Consider the following 23,393-nt stretch of genomic DNA (forward strand, 5'->3'; position numbering starts at 1 on the left):
CTGAGCCTTTGGTTATTTCCTCTTCCTGGTGGGAAATGAGAGTTCAATTTGCCCGTCCAGACACCTCCAGCTAGTCTCTCATTGGTTCTCGCTATTCCTGTTCATCTTCCACAGAAATTGCAAACTGGGCCAAACAGGAGGTTAAAGGCGCTGACTCTCCAAGTGGGGAGAGTGTTAGTAAAGCGTCTGGAATGTTGCACCCGAGTACCAGGGGAGGAAAACTGAGACATATTTGAACACATCTCCCGTTCACACGGTTGATCATACTCTGGGTTCCACATGCATGTTTTAGCTGAAGGAAGAATACCTTAAACCTGGACAGTTGAGACCCGTGTAATAGGTACCATGCAATATGACTTCAAAGGGTCTTCATTTGCTCACCGAACCTCTCCAATCCTATCACTGCTGCGTTTATGCCCCTGTACACACGCTTGATTCTCTTTTGGAGACATAGCAATCCATAGGTTTTAAGATACTTACTAGTCAGGTACATTCTTAGGCGTTTAATATGGGGTGTTGAGTCCATTTCGTTGAGCAAGGAGTAGCTCTTGTCTATTCCATATTTGGCTTTAGGAACTTTATCTGTGCTCATTTCAATCTCTGGTTTTATGCAGCACCCCAACTCACCTTTCCCCTTAAGCAAGCATAAGTTGGTTTTCTAAATTTGAGACCCTGTTCTGTTCTGTAATTCAGTTCCTGTGTAGCCAAGTTTACATTCCGTGTATTACTGATATCTTATGATGTTTCTTTCTCTGTGTGACTTATTTCACTTAGAATCATCATACCTGAATCCACTGATTGTGCTGCTAAGGGCCTGATGACATAGATTTCATTGCTGAGTGATATTGCTTTGTAAGTAAATACCACAACTTCTTTATCCATTTTTCACTTTCTGCGATGTTGAACTTGTACTGTAAACGAGGTTCTTGTAAACAGAGGCGTCCCAAACTTTGGGGTGGCTGTGTCTTTTTGATTTTAATTTCCCTAAGCTATAGGACCATAAATGGAAGTGCCCTAGGCTCTGTTGCTTTGTTTTTTAGATGTTTCAGGAAACACCATACACTTCTCCCGAGTGTCTGTTGGCAATTTACATCCCGCCCATCAGCATAACAAGGCTCCCAGTTCTCCATGGCCTGTCCTGCCTTTCTGGATTTTAGACTTTTTTCAGATGGCCCTTTTGACCGGGCGGAAGTGAGACTTCATTGTAGTGCAGATTTCCTTTGCAAGCTTGCTTGGTTGGCCAAAAAGGGCGTATGCGTGTTTTCCTGAATATATTCAGGAAAACACGCATACGCCCTTTTTGGCCAAGTGCATCATTGTGGACGTTCTGCCTCTTTTCCTATGCTTTCAATGCAATTCCAGTCTACCTCCTGAAATTGGTTTCCTGCAACTCTGCCCCGCTTTCAAGTCCTCTTGGCAGCCTTACTTCAGTATATTTTTGGACGATAGCTGTCATTTATAACTCTGCAGGTATGTGAATTACAGTGTCCCTGAGCTCCTTTCTTCAACTCGCTTTTTTGTGAGCTGGCCGCAACACCGCAGGATGTCTTCAGGCCCTAATCTGGTTCCGGCACAGCACGCTGAGCCTTTGGTTAATTCCTCTTCCTGGTGGGAAATGAGAGTTAAATTTGCCCGTCCAGACACCTCCAGCTAGTCTCTCATTGGTTCTGCCTATTCCTGTTCATCTTCCGCAGAAATTGCAAACTGGGCCAAACAGGAGGTTAAAGGCGCTGACTCTCCAAGTGGGGAGAGTGTTAGTAAAACGTCTGGAATGTTGCACCCGAGTACCAGGGTACGAAAACTGAGACATATTTGAACACGTCCCCCGATCACATGGTTGATCATACTCTAGGTTCCACATGCATGTTTTAGCTGAAGGAAGAATACCTTAAACCTGGGTAGTTGAAACCCGTGGAATGGGTACCATGCAATATGACTTCAAAGGGTCTTCATTTGCTCACCGAACCTCTCCAATCCTATCACTGCTGCGTTTATGCCCCTGTACACATGCTTGATTCTCTTTCGGAGACATAGCAATCCATAGGTGTTAAGATACTTACTAGTCAGGTACATTCTTAGGCGTTTAATATGCGGTGTTGAGTCCATTTCGTTGAGCAAGGAGTAGCTCTTGTCTATTCCATATTTGGCTTAAGGAACTTTATCTGTGCTCATTTCAATCTCTGGTTTTATGCAGCACCCCAACTCACCTTTCCCCTTAAGCAAGCATAAGTTGGTTTTCTAAATTTGAGACCTTGTTCTGTTCTGTAATTCAGTTCCTGTGTAGCCAGGTTTACATTCCGTGTATTACTGATATCTTGTGATGTTTGTTTTTCTGTGTGACTTATTTCAGTTAGAATCATCATACCTGAATCCGCTCATTGTGCTGCTAAGGGCCTGATAACATAGATTTCATTGCTGAGTGATATTGCTTTGTAAGTAAATACCACAACTTCTTTATCCATTTTTCACTTTCTGCGATGTTGAACTTGTACTGTAAACGAGGTTCTTGTAAACAGAGGCGTCCCAAACTTTGGGGTGGCTGTGTCTTTTTGATTTTAATTTCCCTAAGCTATAGGACCATAAGTGGAAGTGCCCTAGGCTCTGTTGCTTTGTTTTTTAGATGTTTCAGGAAACACCATACACTTCTCCCGAGTGTCTGTTGGCAATTTACATCCCGCCCATCAGCATAACAAGGCTCCCAGTTCTCCATGGCCTGTCCTGCCTTTCTGGATTTTACACTTTTTTCAGATGGCCCTTTTGACCGGAGAAAGTGAGACTTCATTGTAGTGCAGATTTCCTTTGCAAGCTTGCTTGGTTGGCCAAAAAGAGCGTATGCGTTTTTTCCTGAATATATTCAGGTAAAAACGCATACGCCCTTTTTGGCCAAGTGCATCATTGTGGACGTTCTGCCTCTTTTCCTATGCTTTCAATGCAATTCCAGTCTACCTCCTGAAATCGGTTTCCTGCAATTCTGCCCCGCTTTCAAGTCCTCTTGGCAACCGTACTTCAGTATATTTTTGGACGATAGCTGTCATTTATAACTCTGCAGGTTTGTGAATTACAGTGCCCCTGAGCTCCTTTCTTCAACTCGCTTTCTTTTGAGCTGGCCACAACAACGCAGGATGGCTTTAGGCCCTAATCTGGTTCCAGCATGGCACGCTGAGCCTTTGGTTATTTCCTCTTCCTGGTGGGAAATGAGAGTTAAATTTGCCCGTCCAGACACCTCCAGCTAGTCTCTCATTGGTTCTCCCTATTCCTGTTCATCTTCCGTAGAAATTACAAACTGGGCCCAACAGGAGGTTAAAGGCGCTGACTCTCCAAGTGGGGAGAGTGTTAGTAAAGCGTCTGGAATGTTGCACCCGAGTACCACGGGAGGAAAACTGAGACATATTTGAACACGTCTCCCGTTCACACGGTTGATCATACTCTGGGTTCCACATGCATGTTTTAGCTGAAGGAAGAATACCTTAAACCTGGAGAGTTGAGACCCGTGGAATGGGTACCATGCAATATGACTTCAAAGGGTCTTCATTTGCTCACCGAACCTCTCCAATCCTATCACTGCTGCGTTTATGCCCCCGTACACACGCTTGATTCTCTTTTGGAGACATAGCAATCCATAGGTTTTAAGATACTTACTAGTCAGGTACATTCTTAGGCGTTTAATATGGGGTGTTGAGTCCATTTCGTTGAGCAAAGAGTAGCTCTTGTCTATTCTATATTTGGCTTAAGGAACTTTGTAAGTGCTCATTTCAATCTCTGGTTTTATGCAGCACCCCAACTCACCTTTCCCCTTAAACAAGCATAAGTTGGTTTTCTAATATGAGACCCTGTTCTGTTTTGGAATTCAGTTCCTGTGTAGCCAAGTTTACATTCCGTGTATTAGTGATACCTTATGATGTTTCTTTTTCTGTGTGACTTATTTCAGTTAGAATCATCGTACCTGAATCCAGTCATTATGTTGCTACGGGCCTGATGACATAGATTTCATTGCTGAGTGATACTGCATTGTACGTAAGTACCACAAGTTCTTTATCCATTTTTCACTTTCTGTGATATTGAACTTGTACGGTAAACGAGGTTCTTGTAAACAGAGGAATCCCAAACCTTGGGGTGGCTGTGTCTTTTTGATTTTAATTTCCCTAAGCTATAGGACCATAAGTGGAAGTGCCCTAGGCTCTGTTGCTTTGTTTTTTAGATGTTTCAGGAAACACCATACACTTCTCCCGAGTGTCTGTTGGCAATTTACATCCCGCCCATCAGCATAACAAGGCTCCCAGTTCTCCATGGCCTGTCCTGCCTTTCTGGATTTTACACTTTTTTCAGATGGCCCTTTTGACCGGGGGGAAGTGAGACTTCATTGTAGTGCAGATTTCCTTTGCAAGCTTGCTTGGTTGGCCAAAAAGGGCGTATGCGTTTTTTCCTGAATATATTCAGGAAAAAACGCATACGCCCTTTTTGGCCAAGTGCATCATTGTGGACGTTCTGCCTCTTTTCCTATGCTTTCAATGCAATTGCAGTCTACCTCCTGAAATCAGTTTCCTGCAATTCTGCCCCGCTTTCAAGTCCTCTTGGCAGCCTTACTTCAGTATATTTTTGGACGAAAGCTGTCATTTATAACTCTGCAGGTTTGTGAATTACAGTGCTCCTGAGCTCCTTTCTTCAACTCGCTTTCTTGTGACCTGGCCGCAACACCGCAGGATGGCTTCAGGCCCTAATCTGGTTTCGGCACGGCACGCTGAGCCTTTGGTTAATTCCTCTTCCTGGTGGGAAATGAGACTTAAATTTGCCCGTCCAGACACCGCCAGCTAGTCTCTAATTGGTTCTCCCTATTCCTGTTCATCTTCCGCAGAAATTGCAAACTGGGCCAAACAGGAGGTTAAAGGGACTGACTCTCCAAGTCGGGAGAGTGTTAGTAAAGCCTCTGGAATGTTGCACCCGAGTACCAGGGTACGAAATCTGAGACATATCTGAACACATCTCCCGATCACATGGTTGATCATACTCTAGGTTCCACATGCATGTTTTAGCTGAAGGAAGAATACCTTAAACCTGGGTAGTTGAAACCCGTGGAATGGGTACCATGCAATATGACTTCAAAGGGTCTTCATTTGCTCACCGAACCTCTCCAATCCTATCACTGCTGCGTTTATGTCCCTGTACACATGCTTGATTCTCTTTTGGAGACATAGCAATCCATAGGTTTTAAGATACTTACTAGTCAGGTACACTCGTAGGCGTTTAATATGCGGTGTTGAGTCCATTTCATTGAGGAAGGAGTAGCTCTTGTCTATTCCATATTTGGCTTAAGGAACTTTATCTGTGCTCATTTCAATCTCTGGTTTTATGCAGCACCCCAACTCACCTTTCCCCTTAAGCAAGTATAAGTTGGTTTTCTAAATTTGAGACCCTGTTCTGTTCTGTAAATCAGTCCTGTGTAGCCAAGTTTACATTCCGTGTATTACTGATATCTTATGATGTTTCTTTTCTGTGTGACTTATTTCAGTTAGAATCATCATACCTGAATCCACTCATTGTGCTGCTAAGGGCCTGATGACATAGATTTCATTGCTGAGTGATATTGCTTTGTAAGTAAATACCACAACTTCTTTATCCATTTTTCACTTTCTGCGATGTTGAACTTGTACTGTAAACAAGGTTCTTGTAAACAGAGGCGTCCCAAACTTTGGGGTGGCTGTGTCTTTTTGATTTTAATTTCCCTAAGCTATAGGACCATAAGTGGAAGTGCCCTAGGCTCTGTTGCTTTGTTTTTTAGATGTTTCAGGAAACACCATACACTTCTCCCGAGTGTCTGTTGGCAATTTACGTCCCGCCCATCAGCATAACAAGGCTCCCAGTTCTCCATGGCCTGTCCTGCCTTTCTGGATTTTACACTTTTTTCAGATGGCCCTTTTGACCGGGGGGAAGTGAGACTTCATTGTAGTGCAGATTTCCTTTGCAAGCTTGCTTGGTTGGCCAAAAAGGGCGTATACGTTTTTTCCTGAATATATTCAGGAAAAAACGCATACGCCCTTTTTGGCCAAGTGCATCATTGTGGACGTTCTGCCTCTTTTCCTATGCTTTCAATGCAATTCCAGTCTACCTCCTGAAATCGGTTTCCTGCAATTCTGCCCCGCTTTCAAGTCCTCTTGGCAGCCTTACTTCAGTATATTTTTGGACGATAGCTGTCATTTATAACTCTGCAGGATTGTGAATTACAGTGCCCCTGAGCTCCTTTCTTCAACTCGCTTTCTTTTGAGCTGGCCGCAACACAGCAGGATGGCTTCAGGCCCTAATCTGGTTCTGGCACGGCACTCTGAGCCTTTGGTTATTTCCTCTTCCTGGTGGGAAATGAGAGTTAAATTTGCCCGTCCAGGCACCTCTAGCTAGTCTCTCATTGGTTCTCCCTATTCCTGTTCATCTTCCGCAGAAATTGCAAACTGGGCCAAACAAGAGGTTAAAGGCGCTGACTCTCCAAGAGGGGAGAGTGTTAGTAAAGCATCTGGAATGTTGCACCCGAGTACCAGGGTACGAAAACTGAGACATATTTGAACACGTCTCCCGATCACATGGTTGATCATACTCTAGGTTCCACATGCATGTTTTAGCTGAAGGAAGAATACCTTAAAACTGGGTAGTTGAAACCCGTGGAATGGGTACCATGCAATATGACTTCAAAGGGTCTTCATTTGCTCACCGAACCTCTCCAATCCTATCACTGCTGCGTTTATGCCCCTGTACACATGCTTGATTCTCTTTCGGAGACATAGCAATCCATAGGTTTTAAGATACTTACTAGTCAGGTACATTCTTAGGCGTTTAATATGCGGTGTTGAGTCCATTTCATTGAGCAAGGAGTAGCTCTTGTCTATTGCATATTTGGCTTAAGGAACTTTATCTGTGCTCATTTCAATCTCTGGTTTTATGCAGCAACCCAACTCACCTTTACCCTTAAGCAAGCATAAGTTGGTTTTCTGAATTTGAGACCCTGTTCTGTTCTCTAATTCAGTTCCTGTGTAGACAAGTTTACATTCCGTGTATTACTGATATCTTATGATGTTTCTTTTTCTGTGTGACTTATTTCAGTTAGAATCATCATACCTGAATCCACTCATTGTGCTGCTAAGGGCCTGATGACATAGATTTCATTGCTGAGTGATATTGCTTTGTAAGTAAATACCACAACTTCTTTATCCATTTTTCACTTTCTGAGATGTTGAACTTGTACTGTAAACGAGGTTCTTGTAAACAGAGGCGTCCCAAACTTTGGGGTGGCTGTGTCTTTTTGATTTTAATTTCCCTAAGCTATAGGACCATAAGTGGAAGTGCCCTAGGCTCTGTTGCTTTGTTTTTTAGATGTTTCAGGAAACACCATACACTTCTCCCGAGTGTCTGTTGGCAATTTACATCCCGCCCATCAGCATAACAAGGCTCCCAGTTCTCCATGGCCTGTCCTGCCTTTCTGGATTTTACACTTTTTTCAGATGGCCCTTTTGACCGGGGGGAAGTGAGACTTCATTGTACTGCAGATTTCCTTTGCAAGCTTGCTTGGTTGGCCAAAAAGGGCGTATGCGTTTTTTCCTGAATATATTCAGGAAAAAACGCATACGCCCTTTTTGGCCAAGTGCATCATTGTGGACGTTCTGCCTCTTTTCCTATGCTTTCAATGCAATTGCAGTCTACCTCCTGAAATCAGTTTCCTGCAATTCTGCCCCGCTTTTAAGTCCTCTTGGCAGCCTTACTTCAGTATATTTTTGGACGAAAGCTGTCATTTATAACTCTGCAGGTTTGTGAATTACAGTGCTCCTGAGCTCCTTTCTTCAACTCGCTTTCTTGTGACCTGGCCGCAACACCGCAGGATGGCTTCAGGCCCTAATCTGGTATCGGCACGGCACGCTGAGCCTTTGGTTAATTCCTCTTCCTGGTGGGAAATGAGACTTAAATTTGCCCGTCCAGACACCGCCAGCTAGTCTCTAATTGGTTCTCCCTATTCCTGTTCATCTTCCGCAGAAATTGCAAACTGGGCCAAACAGGAGGTTAAAGGGACTGACTCTCCAAGTCGGGAGAGTGTTAGTAAAGCCTCTGGAATGTTGCACCCGAGTACCAGGGTACGAAATCTGAGACATATCTGAACACATCTCCCGATCACATGGTTGATCATACTCTAGGTTCCACATGCATGTTTTAGCTGAAGGAAGAATACCTTAAACCTGGGTAGTTGAAACCCGTGGAATGGGTACCATGCAATATGACTTCAAAGGGTCTTCATTTGCTCACCGAACCTCTCCAATCCTATCACTGCTGCGTTTATGTCCCTGTACACATGCTTGATTCTCTTTTGGAGACATAGCAATCCATAGGTTTTAAGATACTTACTAGTCAGGTACACTCGTAGGCGTTTAATATGCGGTGTTGAGTCCATTTCATTGAGGAAGGAGTAGCTCTTGTCTATTCCATATTTGGCTTAAGGAACTTTATCTGTGCTCATTTCAATCTCTGGTTTTATGCAGCACCCCAACTCACCTTTCCCCTTAAGCAAGTATAAGTTGGTTTTCTAAATTTGAGACCCTGTTCTGTTCTGTAAATCAGTCCTGTGTAGCCAAGTTTACATTCCGTGTATTACTGATATCTTATGATGTTTCTTTTCTGTGTGACTTATTTCAGTTAGAATCATCATACCTGAATCCACTCATTGTGCTGCTAAGGGCCTGATGACATAGATTTCATTGCTGAGTGATATTGCTTTGTAAGTAAATACCACAACTTCTTTATCCATTTTTCACTTTCTGCGATGTTGAACTTGTACTGTAAACAAGGTTCTTGTAAACAGAGGCGTCCCAAACTTTGGGGTGGCTGTGTCTTTTTGATTTTAATTTCCCTAAGCTATAGGACCATAAGTGGAAGTGCCCTAGGCTCTGTTGCTTTGTTTTTTAGATGTTTCAGGAAACACCATACACTTCTCCCGAGTGTCTGTTGGCAATTTACGTCCCGCCCATCAGCATAACAAGGCTCCCAGTTCTCCATGGCCTGTCCTGCCTTTCTGGATTTTACACTTTTTTCAGATGGCCCTTTTGACCGGGGGGAAGTGAGACTTCATTGTAGTGCAGATTTCCTTTGCAAGCTTGCTTGGTTGGCCAAAAAGGGCGTATACGTTTTTTCCTGAATATATTCAGGAAAAAACGCATACGCCCTTTTTGGCCAAGTGCATCATTGTGGACGTTCTGCCTCTTTTCCTATGCTTTCAATGCAATTCCAGTCTACCTCCTGAAATCGGTTTCCTGCATTTCTGCCCCGCTTTCAAGTCCTCTTGGCAGCCTTACTTCAGTATATTTTTGGACGATAGCTGTCATTTATAACTCTGCAGGATTGTGAATTACAGTGCCCCTGAGCTCCTTTCTTCAACTCGCTTTCTTTTGAGCTGGCCGCAACACAGCAGGATGGCTTCAGGCCCTAATCTGGTTCTGGCACGGCACTCTGAGCCTTTGGTTATTTCCTCTTCCTGGTGGGAAATTAGAGTTAAATTTGCCCGTCCAGACACCTCCAGCTAGTCTCTCATTGGTTCTCCCTATTCCTGTTCATCTTCCGCAGAAATTGCAAACTGGGCCAAACAGGAGGTTAAAGGCGCTGACTCTCCAAGTGGGGAGAGTGTTAGTAAAGCGTCTGGAATGTTGCACCCGAGTACCAGGGGAGGAAAACTGAGACATATTTGAACACGTCTCCCGTTCACATGGTTGATCATACTCTGGGTTCCACATGCATGTTTTAGCTGAAGGAAGAATACCTTAAACCTGGAGAGTTGAGACCCGTGGAATGGGTACCATGCAATATGACTTCAAAGGGTCTTCATTTGCTCACCGAACCTCTCCAATCCTATCACTGCTACGTTTATGCCCCTGTACACATGCTTGATTCTCTTTTGGAGACATAGCAATCCATAGGTTTTAAGATACTTACTAGTCAGGTACATTCTTAGGCGTTTAGTATGGGGTGTTGAGTCCATTTCATTGATCAAGGAGTAGCTCTGGTCTATTCCATATTTGGCTTAAGGAACTTTATCTGTGCTCATTTCAATCTCTGGTTTTATGCAGCACCCCAACTCACCTTTCCCCTTAAGCAAGCATAAGTTGGTTTTCTAAATTTGAGACCCTGTTCTGTTTTGGAATTCAGTTCCTGTGTAGCCGAGTTTACATTCCGTGTATTAGTGATATCTTATGATGTTTCTTTTTCTGTGTGACTTACTTCAGTTAGAATCATCGTACCTGAATCCACTCATTATGTTGCTACGGGCCTGATGACATAGATTTCATTGCTGAGTGATACTGCATTGTCCGTAAGTATCACAAGTTCTTTATCCATTTTTCACTTTCTGTGATATTGAACTTGTACGGTAAACGAGGTTCTTGTAAACAGAGGCGTCCCAAACTTTGGGGTGGCTGTGTCTTTTTGATTTTAATTTCCCTAAGCTATAGGACCATAAGTGGAAGTGCCCTAGGCTCTGTTGCTTTGTTTTTTAGATGTTTCAGGAAACACCATACACTTCTCCCGAGTGTCTGTTGGCAATTTACATCCCGCCCATCAGCATAACAAGGCTCCCAGTTCTCCATGGCCTGCCCTGCCTTTCTGGATTTTACACTTTTTTCAGATGGCCCTTTTGACCGGGGGGAAGTGAGACTTCATTGTAGTGCAGATTTCCTTTGCAAGCTTGCTTGGTTGGCCAAAAAGGGCGTATGCTTTTTTTCCTGAATATATTCAGGAAAAAACGCATACACCCTTTTTGGCCAAGTGCATCATTGTGGACGTTCTGCCTCTTTTCCTATGCTTTCAATGCAATTCCAGTCTACCTCCTGAAATCGGTTTCCTGCAATTCTGCCCCGCTTTCAAGTCCTCTTGGCAGCCTTACTTCAGTGTATTTTTGGACGATAGCTGTCATTTATAACTCTGCAGGATTTTGAATTACAGTGCCCCTGAGCTCCTTTCTTCAACTCGCTTTCTTTTGAGCTGGCCGCAACACCGCAGGATGGCTTCAGGCCCTAATCTGGTTCCGGCACGGCACGCTGAGCCTTTGGTTATTTCCTCTTCCTGGTGGGAAATGAGAGTTAAATTTGCCCGTCCAGACACCTCCAGGTAGTCTCTCATTGGTTCTCCCTATTCCTGTTCATCTTCCGCAGAAATTGCAAACTGGGCCAAACAGGAGGTTAAAAGGAATGACACTCCAAGTCGGGAGAGTGTTAGTAAAGCGTCTGGAATGTTGCACCCGAGTACCAGGGTACGAAAACTGAGACATACTTGAACACGGCTCCTGATCACATCGTTGATCATACTCTAGGTTCCACATGCATGTTTTAGCTGAAGGAAGAATACCTTAAACCTGGGTAGTTGAAACCCGTGGAATGGGTACCATGCAATATGACTTCAAAGGGTCTTCATTTACTCACCGAACCTCTCCAATCCTATCACTGCTGCGTTTATGCCCCTGTCCACATGCATGATTCTCTTTCGGAGACATAGCAATCCATAGGTTTTAAGATACTTACTAGTCAGGTACATTCTTAGGCGTTTAATATGCGGTGTTGAGTCCATTTCGTTGAGCAAGGAGTAGCTCTTGTCTATTCCATATTTGGCTTAAGGAACTTTATCTGTGCTCATTTCAATCTCTGGTTTTATGCAGCACCCCAACTCACCTTTACCCTTAAGCAAGCATAAGTTGGTTTTCTAAATTTGAGACCCTGTTCTGTTCTGTAATTCAGTTCCTGTGTAGCCAAGTTTACATTGCGTGTATTACTGATATCTTATGATGTTTCTTTTTCTGTGTGACTTATTTCACTTAGAATCATCGTGTCTCAATCCACTCATTATGCTGGTACGGGTCTGGTGACATAGATTTCATTGCTGAGTGGTATTCTGTTGTACATAAGTACCGCAACTTCTTTATCCATTATTTGCACTCTGCGATATTTAACTTGTGCCGTAGAAGAGATTTCTGTAAAAAGAGCCGTCCTAAATTTTGGGGTGGCTGTGTCTTTTTGATTTTAATTTCCCAAAGCTATAGGACCATAACTGGAAGTGCCCTAGGCTCTGTTGCTTTGTTTTTTAGATGTTTCAGGAAACACCATACACTTCTCTGGAGTGGCTGTTGGCAATTTACATCCCACCCATCAGCATAACAAGGCTCCCAGTTCTCCATGGCCTGTTCTGCCTTTCTGGGTTTTACACTTTTTTCAGATGGCCCTTTTGATCGAGGGGAAGTGAGACTTCATTGTAGTGCAGATTTCCTTTGCAAGCTTGCTTGGTTGGCCAAAAAGGGCGTATGCGTTTTTTCCTGAATATATTCAGGAAAAAACGCATACGCCCTTTTTGGTCAAGTGCATCATTGTCGACGTTCTGCCTCTTTTCCTGTGTTTTAAATGCAATCCAATTCCGATTCCTCCTGAAATCCGTTTCCTGCAATTCTGCCCCGCATTCAAGTCCTCTTGGCAGCCCTACTTCAGTATATTTTCGGACAATAGCTGTCATTTATAAATCTGCAGGTTTGTGAATTACAGTGCCCCTGAGCTCCTTTCTTCAACTCGCTTTCTTGTGACCTGGCCGCAACACCACAGGATGGCTTCAGGCCCTAATCTGGTTCCGGCATGGCACGCTGAGCCTTTGGTTTATTCCTCTTCCCTGTGGGAAATGAGAGTTAAATTTGCCCGTCCAGACACCTCCAGCTAGTCTCTCATTGGTTCTCGCTATTCCTGTTCATCTTCCGCAGAAATTGCAAACTGGGCCAAACAGGAGGTTAAAGGGACTGACTCTCCAAGTCGGGAGAGTGTTAGTAAAGCGTCCTGAATGTTGCACCCGAGTACCAGGGTACGAAAACTGAGACATATTTGAACACGTCTCCCGATCACATGGTTGATCATACTCTAGGTTCCACATGCATGTTTTAGCTGAAGGAAGAATACCTTAAACCTGGGTAGTTGAAACTCGTGGAATGGGTACCATGCAATATGACTTCAGAGTGTCTTCATTTGCTCACCGAACCTCTCCAATCCTATCACTGCTGCGTTTATGCCCCTGTACACATGCTTGATTCTCTGTTGGAGACATAGCAATCCATAGGTTTTAAGATACTTACTAGTCAGGTACATTCTTAGGCGTTTAATATGCTGTGTTGAGTCCATTTCATTGAGCAAGGAGTAGCTCTTGTCTATTCCATATTTGGCTTAAGGAACTTTATCTGTGCTCATTTCAATCTCTGGTTTTATGCAGCACCCCAACTCACCTTTCCCCTTAAGCAAGCATAAGTTGGTTTTCTAAATTTGAGACCCTGTTCTGTTCTGTAATTCAGTTCCTGTGTAGCCAAGTTTACATTCCGTGTATTAGTGATATCTTATGATGTTCCTTTTTCTGTGTGACTTATTTCAGTTAGAATCCTCATACCTGAATCCACTCATTGTGTTGCTAAGGGCCTGATGACATAGATTTGATTGCTGAGTGATATTGCTTTGTAAGTTAATACCACAACTTCTTTATCCATTTTTCACTTTCTGCGATGTTGAACTTCTACTGTAAACGAGGTTCTTGTAAACAGAGGCGTCCCAAACTTTGGGGTGGCTGTGTCTTTTTGATTTTAATTTCCCTAAGCTATAGGACCATAAGTGGAAGTGCCCTAGGCTCTGTTGCTTTGTTTTTTTGATGTTTCAGGAAACACCATACACTTCTCCAGAGTGTCTGTTGGCAATTTACATCCCGCCCATCAGCATAACAAGGCTCCCAGTTCTCCATGGACTGTCCTGCCTTTCTGGATTTTACACTTTTTTCAGATGGCCCTTTTGACTGGGGGGAAGTGAGACTTCATTGTAGTGCAGATTTCCTTTGCAAGCTTGCTTGGTTGGCCAAAAAGGGCGTCTGCGTTTTTTCCTGAATATATTCAGGAAAAAACGCAGACGCCCTTTTTGGCCAAGTGCATCATTGTGGACGTTCTGCCTCTTTTCCTGTGTTTTAAATGCAATCCAATTCCGATTCCTCCTGAAATCCGTTTCCTGCAATTCTGCCCCGCATTCAAGTCCTCTTGGCAGCCCTACTTCAGTATATTTTTGTACGATAGCTGTCATTTATAACTTTGCAGGTTTGTGAATTACAGTGTCCCTGAGCTCCTTTCTTCAACTCGCTTTATTTTGAGCTGGCCGCAACACCGCAGGATGGCTTCAGGCCCTAATCTGGTTCCGGCACGGCACGCTGAGCCTTTGGTTATTTCCTCTTCCTGGTGGGAAATGAGAGTTCAATTTGCCCGTCCAGACACCTCCAGCTAGTCTCTCATTGGTTCTCCCTATTCCTGTTCATCTTCCGCAGAAATTGCAAACTGGGCCAAACAGGAGGTTAAAGGCACTAACTCTCCAAGTCGGGAGAGTGTTAGTAAAGGGTCTGGAATGTTGCACCCGAGTAGCAGGGGACAAAAACTGAGACATATTTGAACACATCTCACGATCACACGGTTGATTATACTCTGGGTTCCACATGCATGTTTTAGCTGAAGGAAGAATACCTTAAACCTGGAGAGTTGAGACCCGTGGAATGGGTACCATGCAATATGACTCCAAAGGGTCTTCATTTGCTCACCGAACCTCTCCAATCCTATCACTGCTGCATTTATGCCCCAGTAAACACGCTTGATTCTCTTTTGGAGACATAGCAATCCCTAGGTTTTAAGATACTTACTAGTCAGGTACATTCTTAGGCGTTTAATATGGGGTGTTGAGTCCATTTCGTTGAGCAAGGAGTAGCTCTTGTCTATACCATATTTGGCTTAAGGAACTTTATCTGTGCTCATTTCTATATCTGGTTTTATGCAGCACCCCAAGTCACCTTTCCCCTTAAGCAAGCATAAGTTCGTTTCCTAAATATGAGACCCTGTTCTGTTCTGTAATTCAGTTCCTGTGTAGCCAAGTTTACATTCCGCGTATTAGTGATATCTTATGATGTTTCTTTTTCTGTGTGACTTATTTCAGTTAGAATCATCGTACCTGAATCCACTCATTATGCTGCTACGGGCCTGATGACATAGATTTTATTGCTGAGTGATACTGCATTGTACGTAAGTACCACAAGTTCTTTATCCATTTTTCACTTTCTGTGATATTGAACTTGTACGGTAAATGAGGTTCTTGTAAACAGAGGCGTCCCAAACTTTGGGGTGGCTGTGTCTTTTTGATTTTAATTTCCCTAAGCTATAGGACCATAAGTGGAAGTGCCCTAGGCTCTGTTGCTTTGTTTTTTAGATGTTTCAGGAAACACCATACACTTCTCCCGAGTGTCTGTTGGCAATTTACATCCCGCCCATCAGCATAACAAGGCTCCCAGTTCTCCATGGCCTGTCCTGCCTTTCTGGATTTTACACTTTTTTCAGATGGCCCTTTTGACCGGGGCAAAGTGAGACTTGATTGTAGTGCAGATTTCCTTTGCAAGTTTGCTTGGTTGTCCAAAAAGGGCGTATGCGTTTTTTCCTGAATATATTCAGGAAAAAACGCATACGCCCTTTTTGGCCAAGTGCATCATTGTGGACGTTCTGCCTCTTTTCCTATGCTTTCAATGCAATTCCAGTCTACCTCCTGAAATCGGTTTCCTGCAATTCTGCCCCGCTTTCAAGTCCTCTTGGCAGCGTTACTTCAGTATATTTTTCGACGATAGCTGTCATTTATAACTCTGCAGGTTTGTGAATTACAGTGCCCCTGAGCTCCTTTCTCCAACTCGCTTTCTTGTGACCTGGCCGCAAGACTGCAGGATGGCTTCAGGCCCTAATCTGGTTCCGGCACGGCACGCTGAGCCTTTGGTTAATTCCTCTTCCTGGTGGGAAATGAGAGTTAAATTTGCCCGTCCAGACACCTCCAGCTAGTCTCTCATTGGTTCTCCCTATTCCTGTTCATCTTCCACAGAAATTGCAAACTGGGCCAAACAGGAGGTTAAAGGGACTGACTCTCCAAGTCGGGAGAGTGTTAGTAAAGCGTCTGGAATGTTGCACCCGAGTACCAGGGTACGAAAACTGAGACATATTTGAACACGTCTCCCGATCACATGGTTGATCATACTCTAGGTTCCACATGCATGTTTTAGCTGAAGGAAGAATACCTTAAACCTGGGTAGTTGAAACCCGTGGAATGGGTACCATGCAATATGACTTCAAAGGGTCTTCATTTGCTCACCGAACCTCTCCAATCCTATCACTGCTCCGTTTATGCCCCTGTACACATGCTTGATTCCTTTCGGAGACATAGCAATCCATAGGTTTTAAGATACTTACTAGTCAGGTACATTCTTAGGCGTTTAATATGCGGTGTTGAGTCCATTTCGTTGAGCAAGGAGTAGCTCTTGTCTATTCCATATTTGGCTTAAGGAACTTTATCTGTGCTCATTTCGATCTCTGATTTTATGCAGCACCCCAACTCACCTTTACCCTTAAGCAAGCATAAGTTGGTTGTCTAAATTTGAGACCCTGTTCTGTTCTGTAATTCAGTTCCTGTGTAGCCAAGTTTACATTCCGTGTATTACTGATATCTTATGATGTTTCTTTTTCTGTGTGACTTATTTCAGTTAGAATCATCATACCTGAATCCACTCATTGTGCTGCTAAGGGCCTGATGACATAGATTTTATTGCTGAGTGATACTGCATTGTACGTAAGTACCACAAGTTCTTTATCCATTTTTCACTTTTTGTGATATTGAACTTGTACGGTAAATGAGGTTCTTGTAAACAGAGGCGTCCCAAACTTTGGGGTGGCTGTGTCTTTTTGATTTTAATTTCCCTCAGCTATAGGACCATAAGTAGAAGTGCCCTAGGCTCTGTTGCTTTGTTTTTCAGATGTTTCAGGAAACACCATACACTTCTCCCGAGTGTCTGTTGTCAATTTACATCCCGCCAATCAGCATAACAAGGCTCCCAGTTCTCCATGGCCTGTCCTGCCTTTCTGGATTTTACACTTTTTTCAGATGGCCCTTTTGACCGGGGCGAAATGAGAGTTGATTGTAATGCAGATTTCCTTTGCAAGTTTGCTTGGTTGGCCAAAAAGGGCGTATGCGTTTTTTCCTGAATATATTCAGGAAAAAACGCATACACCCTTTTTGGCCAAGTGCATCATTGTGGACGTTCTGCCTCTTTTCCTATGCTTTCAATGCAATTCCAGTCTACCTCCTGAAATCGGTTTCCTGCAATTCTGCCCCGCTTTCAAGTCCTCTTGGCAGCCTTACTTCAGTCTATTTTTGGACGATAGCTGTCATTTATAACTCTGCAGGTTTGTGAATTACAGTGCCCCTGAGCTCCTTTCTCCAACTCGCTTTCTTGTGACCTGGCCGCAACACCGCAGGACGGCTTCAGGCCCTAATCTGGTTCCGGCACGGCACGCTGAGCCTTTGGTTAATTCCTCTTCCTGGTGGGAAATGAGAGTTAAATTTGCCCGTCCAGACACCTCCAGCTAGTCTCTCATTGGTTCTCCCTATTCCTGTTCATCTTCCGCAGAAATTGCAAACTGGGCCAAACAGGAGGTTAAAGGGACTGACTCTCCAAGTCGGGAGAGTGTTAGTAAAGCGTCTGGAATGTTGCACCCGAGTACCAGGGTACGAAAACTGAGACATATTTGAACACGTCTCCCGATCACATGGTTGATCATACTCTAGGTTCCACATGCATGTTTTAGCTGAAGGAAGAATACCTTAAACCTGGGTAGTTTAGACCCGTGGAATGGGTACCATGCAATATGACTTCAAAAGGTCTTCATTTGCTCACCGAACCACTCCAATCTGATCACTGCTGAGTTTATGCCCCTGTACACATGCTTGATTCTCTTTCGGAGACATAGCAATCCATAGGTTTTAAGATACTTACTAGTCAGGTACATTCTTAGGCGTTTAATATGGGGTGTTGAGTCCATTTCCTTGAGCAAGGAGTAGCTCTTGTCTATTCCATATTTGGCTTAAGAACTTTATCTGTGCTCATTTCGATCTCTGGTTTTATGCAGCACCCCAACTCACCTTTCCCCTTAAGCAAGCATAAGTTGGTTTTCTAAATTTGAGACCCTGTTCTGTTTTGGAATTCAGTTCCTGTGTAGCCAAGTTTACATTAAGTGTATTACTGATATCTTATGATGTTTCTTTTTCTGTGTGACTTATTTCAGATAGAATCATCATACCTGAATCCCCTCATTGTGCTACTAAGGGCCTGATGACATAGATTTCATCGCTGAGTGATATTGCTTTGTAAGTAATACCACAACTTCTTTATCCATTTTTCACTTTCTGCGATGTTGAACTTGTACTGTAAACGAGGTTCTTGTAAACAGAGGCGTCCCAAACTTTGGGGTGGCTGTGTCTTTTTAATTTTAATTTCCCTAAGCTATAGGACCATAAGTGGAAGTTCCCTAGGCTCTGTTGCTTTGTTTTTTAGATGTTTCAGGAAACATCATACACTTCTCCCGAGTGTCTCTTGGCAATTTACATCCCGCCCATCAGCATAACAAGGCTCCCAGTTCTCCATGGCCTGTCCTGCCTTTCTGGATTTTACACTTTTTTCAGATGGCCCTTTTGACCGGGGGGAAGTGAGACTTCATTGTAGTGCAGATTTCCTTTGCAAGTTTGCTTGGTTGGCCAAAAAGGGCGTATGCGTTTTTTCCTGAATATATTCAGGAAAAAACGCATACGCCCTTTTTGGCCAAGTGCATCATTGTGGACGTTCTGCCTCTTTTCCTATGCTTTCAATGCAATTCCAGTCTACCTCCTGAAATCGGTTTCCTGCAATTCTGCCCCGATTTCACGTCCTCTTGGCAGCCTTACTTCAGTATATTTTTGGACGATAGCTGTCATTTATAACTCTGCAGGTTTCTGAATTACAGTGTCCCCGAGCTGCTTTCCTCAACTCGCTTTCTTTTGAGCTGGCCGCAACAACGCAGGATGGCTTCAGGCCCTAATCTGGTTCTGGCACGGCACGCTGAGTCTTTGGTTATTTCCTCTTCCTGGTGGGAAATGAGAGTTAAATTAGCCCGTCCAGACACCTCCAGCTAGTCTCTCATTGGTTCTCCCTATTCCTGTTCATCTTCCGCAGAAATTGCAAACTGGGCCAAACAGGAGGTTAAAGGCGCTGACTCTCCAAGTGGGGAGAGTGTTAGTAAAGCGTCTGGAATGTTGCACCCGAGTACCAGGGGAGGAAAACTGAGACATATTTGAACACGTCTCCCGTTCACACGGTTGATCATACTCTGGGTTCCACATGCATGTTTTAGCTGAAGGAAGAATACCTTAAACCTGGAGAGTTGAGACCCATGTAATGGGTACCATGCAATATGACTTCAAAGTGTCTTCATTTGCTCACCGAACCTCTCCAATCCTATCACTGCTGCGTTTATGCCCCTGTACACACGCTTGATTCTCTTTTGGAGACATAGCAATCCATAGGTTTTAAGATACTTACTAGTCAGGTACATTCTTAGGCGTTTAATATGGGGTGTTGAGTCCATTTTGTTGAGCAAGGAGTAGCTCTTGTCTATTCCATATTTGGCTTAAGGAACTTTATCTGTGCTCATTTCAATCTCTGGTTTTATGCAGCACCCCAACTCACCTTTCCCCTTAAGCAAGCATAAGTTGGTTTTCTAAATTTGAGACCCTGTTCTGTTTTGGAATTCAGTTCCTGTGTAGCCAAGTTTACATTCCGTGTATTACTGATATCTTATGATGTTTCTTTTTCTGTGTGACTTATTTCAGTTAGAATGATCGTACCTGAATCCACTCATTATGCTGCTACGGTCCTGATGACATAGATTTCATTGCTGAGTGATACTGCATTGTACGTAAGTACCACAAGTTCTTTATCAATTTTTCACTTTCTGTGATATTGAACTTGTACGGTAAACGAGGTTCTTGTAAACAGAGGCGTCCCAAACTTTGGGGTGGCTGTGTCTTTTTGATTTTAATTTCCCTAAGCTATAGGACCATAAGTGGAAGTGCCCTAGGCTCTGTTGCTTTGTTTTTTAGATGTTTCAGGAAACACCATACACTTCTCCCGAGTGTCTGTTGGCAATTTACATCCCGCCCATCAGCATAACAAGGCTCCCAGTTCTCCATGGCCTGTCCTGCCTTTCAGGATTTTACACTTCTTTCAGATGGCCCTTTTGACCGGGGGGAAGTGAGACTTCATTGTAGTGCAGATTTCCTTTGCAAGCTTGCTTGGTTGGCCAAAAGGGCGCATGCGTTTTTTCCTGAATATATTCAGGAAAAAACGCATACGCCCTTTTTGGCCAAGTGCATCATTGTGGACGTTCTGCCTCTTTTCCTATGCTTTCAATGCAATTCCAGTCTACCTCCTGAAATCGGTTTCCTGCAATTCTGCCCCGCTTTCAAGTCCTCTTGGCAGCCTTACTTCAGTATATTTTTGGACGATAGCTGTCATTTATAACTCTGCAGGTTTGTGAATTACAGTGCCCCTGAGCTCCTTTCTTCAACTCGCTTTCTTTTGAGCTGGCCGCAACACCGCAGGATGGCTTCAGGCCCTAATGTGGTTCTGGCACGGCACGCTGAGCCTTTGGTTAATTCCTCTTCCAGGTGGGAAATGAGAGTTAAAATGCCCGTCCAGACACCTCCAGCTAGTCTCTCATTGGTTCTCGCTATTCCTGTTCATCTTCCACAGAAATTGCAAACTGGGCCAAACAGGAGGTTAAAGGGACTGACTCTCCAAGTCGGGAGAGTGTTAGTAAAGCGTCTAGAATGTTGCACCCGAGTACCAGGGGAGGAAAACTGAGAAATATTTGAACACGTCTCCCGTTCACACGGTTGATCATACTCTGGGTTCCACATGCATGTTTTAGCTGAAGGAAGAATACCTTAAACCTGGAGAGTTGAGACCCGTGTAATGGGTACCATGCAATATGACTTCAAAGGGTCTTCATTTGCTCACCGAACCTCTCCAATCCTATCACTGCTGCGGTCATGCCCCTGTACACATGCTTGATTCTCTTTCGGAGACATAGCAATCCATAGGTTTTAAGATACTTACTAGTCAGGTACATTCTTAGGCGTTTAATATGGGGTGTTGAGTCCATTTCGTTGAGCAAGGAGTAGCTCTTGTCTATTCCATATTTGGCTTAAGGAACTTTATCTGTGCTCGTTTCAATCTCTGGTTTTATGCAGCACCCCAACTCACCTTTCCCCTTAAGCAAGCATAAGTTGGTTTTCTAAATTTGAGACCCTGTTCTGTTCTGTAATTCAGTTCCTGTGTAGCCAAGTTTACATTCCGTGTATTACTGATATCTTATGATGTTTCTTTTTCTGTGTGACTTATTTCAGTTAGAATCATCATACCTGAATCCACTCATTGTGCTGCTAAGGGCCTGATGACATAGATTTCATTGCTGAGTGATATTGCTTTGTAAGTAAATACCACAACTTCTTTATCCATTTTTCACTTTCTGCGATGTTGAACTTGTACTGTAAACGAGGTTCTTGTAAACAGAGGCGTCCCAAACTTTGGGGTGGCTGTGTCTTTTTGATTTTAATTTCCCTAAGCTATAGGACCATAAGTGGAAGTGCCCTAGGCTCTGTTGCTTTGTTTTTTAGATGTTTCAGGAAACACCATACACTTCTCCCGAGTGTCTGTTGGCAATTTACATCCCGCCCATCAGCATAACAAGGCTCCCAGTTCTCCATGGACTGTCCTGCCTTTCTGGATTTTACACTTTTTTCAGATGGCCCTTTTGACCGGGGGGAAGTGAGACTTCATTGTAGTGCAGATTTCCTTTGCAAGCTTGCTTGGTTGGCCAAAAAGGGCGTATGCGTTTTTTCCTGAATATATTCAGGAAAAAACGCATACGCCCTTTTTGGCCAAGTGCATCATTGTGGACGTTCTGCCTCTTTTCCTATGCTTTCAATGCAATTCCAGTCTACCTCCTGAAATCGGTTTCCTGCAATTCTGCCCCACTTTCAAGGCCTCTTGGCAGCCTTACTTCAGTATATTTTTGGATGATAGCTGTCATTTATAACTCTGCAGGTTTGTGAATTACAGTGCCCCTGAGCTCCTTTCTTCAACTCGCTTTCTTTTGAGCTGGCCGCAACACCGCATGATGGCTTCAGGCCCTAATCTGGTTCCGGCACGGCACGCTGAGCCTTTGGTTATTTCCTCTTCCTGGTGGGAAATGAGAGTTAAATTTGCCCTTCCAGACACCTCCAGCTAGTCTCTCATTGGTTCTCGCTATTCCTGTTCATCTTCCGCAGAAATTGCAACCTGGGCCAAACAGGAGGTTAAATGGACTGACTCTCCAAGTCGGGAGAGTGTTAGTAAGGCATCTGGAATGTTGCACCCGAGTACCAGGGTACGCAAACTGAGACATATTTGAACACGTCTCCCGATCACATGGTTGATCATACTCTAGGTTCCACATGCATGTTTTAGCTGAAGGAAGAATACCTTAAACCTGGGTAGTTGAAACCCGTGGAATGGGTACCATGCAATATGACTTCAAAGGGTCTTCATTTGCTCACCGAACCTCTCCAATCCTATCACTGCTGCGTTTATGCCCCTGTACACATGCTTGATTCTCTTTCAGAGACATAGCAATCCATAGGTTTTAAGATACTTACTAGTCAGGTACATTCTTAGGCGTTTAATATGGGGTGTTGAGTCTATTTCGTTGAGCAAGGAGTAGCTCTTGTCTATTCCATATTTGGCGTAAGGAACTTTATCTGTGCTCATTTCAATCTCTGGTTTTATGCAGCACCCCATCTCATCTTTACCCTTAAGCAAGCATAAGTTGGTTTTCTAAATTTGAGACCCTGTTCTGTTCTGTAATTCAGTTCCTGTGTAGCCAAGTTTACATTCCGTGTATTAGTGATATCTTATGATGTTTCTTTTTCTGTGTGACTTATTTCAGTTAGAATCATCATACCTGAATCCACTCATTGTGCTGCTAAGGGCCTGATGACATAGATTTCATTGCTAAGTGATATTGCTTTGTAAGTAAATACCACAACTTCTTTATCCATTTTTCACTTTCTGCGATGTTGAACTTGTACTGTAAACGAGGTTCTTGTATACAGAGGCGTCTCAAACTTTGGGGTGGCTGTGTCTTTTTGATTTTAATTTCCCTAAGCTATAGGACCATAAGTGGAAGTGCCCTAGGCTCTGTTGCTTTGTTTTTTAGATGTTTCAGGAAACACCATACACTTCTCCCCAGTGTCAGTTGGCAATTTACATCCCGCCCATCAGCATAACAAGGCTCCCAGTTCTCCATGGCCTGTCCTGCCTTTCTGGATTTTACACTTTTTTCAGATGGCCCTTTTGACCGGGGGGAAGTGAGACTTCATTGTAGTGCAGATTTCCTTTGCAAGCTTGCTTGGTTGGCCAAAAAGGGCGTATGCGTTTTTTCCTGAATATATTCA

At 43.7% G+C, this 23,393-nt stretch overlaps 1 long non-coding RNA gene across 32 annotated transcripts in view; it reads left to right on the top strand.

The window, feature by feature from the left end:
- Positions 1-763: 763 nt before the first annotated feature.
- Positions 764-23,393, top strand: part of LOC307190093 — a 1,314,632-nt gene continuing 1,292,002 nt past the window's right edge. For all 32 annotated transcript variants that reach the window (XR_013829369.1, XR_013829370.1, XR_013829377.1 and 29 more), the window contains exon 1: positions 764-856. This is a non-coding gene — a long non-coding RNA (uncharacterized lncRNA). The remainder of the gene's footprint in view (positions 857-23,393) is intronic.

This window comes from Stenella coeruleoalba, assembly GCF_951394435.1.
Source record: "Stenella coeruleoalba genome assembly, chromosome: 8".
Lineage (NCBI taxonomy): Eukaryota > Metazoa > Chordata > Mammalia > Artiodactyla > Delphinidae > Stenella > Stenella coeruleoalba.